General features: G+C 45.5%; 1 non-coding gene across 1 annotated transcript; it reads right to left on the bottom strand.

The window, feature by feature from the left end:
- Nucleotides 1–1291: 1291 nt before the first annotated feature.
- Trnak-cuu (transfer RNA lysine (anticodon CUU)) lies at nucleotides 1292–1364 on the bottom strand. Its single transcript has one exon. It is a non-coding gene; the product is annotated as a tRNA-Lys (tRNA).
- Nucleotides 1365–2350: the final 986 nt, after the last annotated feature.

The following is a 2350-nucleotide window of genomic DNA, read 5'->3' on the forward strand; positions in this document are numbered from 1 at the left end:
TTTCGAAGTACCAAAAACAAACAAGAAGTTATATCATCGGTGTTCCTTGCACTTAATGAAAACGCCCGATGTGGGGCTTAGCGCACCTCAAAGTCCTAGTTCAAATGCCACCCTGGAAAGTGGGTAACTCCCTCTGGGCATGAGGGGTTCGACCTCTCGACCAAGAGGGATATATACTGATCGATGGCTTACTCTATACAAGCCATACATTACCCAAGCTTGGCAGCCCCGGCCCATCGCGTATTCCGTATTCATCAGATACTTTGCAACACCCGAATAAATCTGGCCTCACTTCGTGGGACAGAACATTCAATCTCTCACCACATGAACTTATTCTTACCGAGCACTCATAACCTGTCATCATTTGTATACTGTAACCCGGTGTGGCAACCCTGTGGAGGTTCTTTCCCGCGGACAGGTGTCAGAAACTTAAAGGCGTTTGTTTATGTACTTTTCAAAGTCACGATTGCACTGTCGAGTGATACAATAAGCCTTTTGCGAGTTAAATTCGAATAAAATCTGGTAAACTGAGTTCTTTAAATTCACCTGAACACAACAATTGGAATTCTCCATACTAAAGCCACTGTTGCTATACCTCGTGATTTGGGGCAAGCTTTTCCTTAGTTACATAAGAGACGCTTTGCAACAATACACTGTTCTCAATGGAAAAGAAGGGCACAAAGGTCCAGAGATGGTGGTCGCTAAGTAAAAGCTTCCCCCCCCCGAATCACGAGGTATAGCAACAGTGTCTTCAGTCTGGGGATTCAAATTGTTATGTTTATGTGCAATCAGATAACTCAGTGTACCAGATTTTATTCAAATTTAACCCGCAAATGGCTTAACTTCGGTGAGACCTTACTAATATGGTTCTAGCAAAAAGTTATAAGGTTTTTATTGCAGTAAAAATGTGTCATACGACGTAACGGTCGGGTAGACTATCGCTTGTTCGTGCTTCGTCAACGCCATGAGGCAACTCGTAGACCGAATAAACCGTCCTTGCAACTAAGGCCGTGTCCGAAACGGGCTTCCAGAGCTACGGCTAGGTCTATTGTCTACGCGTCTCCACGCATTTCCAATGGAAAGAAGACCTAGACCCAGCTCTAGACAAAAGATTCGGATGCAGCCTTACTTTGATAAATAACCCAAATGTCGCCCTCTACAGACCTCTTCGTTGCTCTGTGCGAGAAACAGTCACCGTTAATTGCTTTTGCTGCCTGAAGGCAATTTATTAAAAAAGGAAATATTTTTTTCCACGTCCTTGTCGAAGCGCCAACCAAACACGAGGGAAAGTCGCCCGATGTGGGGCTCGAACCCACGACCCTGGGATTAAGAGTCCCATGCTCTACCGACTGAGCTAACCGGGCTTGCGCTGTAGTGACACTGCAACATAGCTCCTGTGCAAGCGCCTTTACGCATTTGAATTGAAAGTGCATGTACGTGCAAACTGTACCATCCGACAGGGGACTTAAAAGCGGAGGTGACCAAATATAACGACAAGGTCTCTTCTAAATCATGCCGTTTGTTTCAGGATACCAGACACTCTTTAGATTTTGGAGTGTTTTCCCCCGTAAAGCATACGCTCTTCGTTCAAAGAGCTTTCGATGTACTGTACAAACGGGGCTTGGCCACACTATACACAAACTGTGTTTAGCAATTTAACACTTTCTCACTGTCAGTTTGCAAATATGTTCAGATGCGAAACATTTCCAGGGTATAGGAACCCATTTGACAATTTTACATAAGACGTACGTTTACGAAAGAGACAGGGTTGAGAACTTGATCAACAAAGTGATAGCAAGACTTTCCTGAATGCACTTTCATTCAATTGTGGTATTGTTCCGGGACACAATTTCCCAAAGCAAAATGAAGAGGAAGGAAACGACGACTGTCTACTAGATCACGACATCCAGGCAAAATCGACCGAGGATGGATGGAGTGAATAAACTACAAGAAACGGGTCGGGTCTCAGACTGTGACCCCGCGTGTACTATATGATACGTCGAATGATATAAAGGCTACAACGTTAAACTATTCACCTCATCCCCATCACACGAGGAACGAGACAGATCGCGGCGACCCTCGACCGTCGGGAGACCTCCTGGGTAGCTGGTGGCAGCGCTATCACAATGAAGGCCTCGCTCAGCTCTAGGAATAATGTTTAGATTATACATCTTGGGGGGGGCTGCCGATGAAGGCCAGCAAACTACCAGTTCTGAATCGCGTGGTTATGTTCAAGTTCCCCGTGACAAAATTGCCTCTCGCCAAAGCAGCGTGCGCGCACAACCGATTTCCAATCAGTGCGAGGCATGCGTATCGCTCAACTAACAATTTTTTTCTTCTTCAAGGGCAT

This window comes from Acanthaster planci, linkage group LG17 (genome assembly GCF_054643075.1).
Source record: "Acanthaster planci isolate LZ-2023a linkage group LG17, COTS_SCS, whole genome shotgun sequence".
NCBI classification, from domain to species: domain Eukaryota; kingdom Metazoa; phylum Echinodermata; class Asteroidea; order Valvatida; family Acanthasteridae; genus Acanthaster; species Acanthaster planci.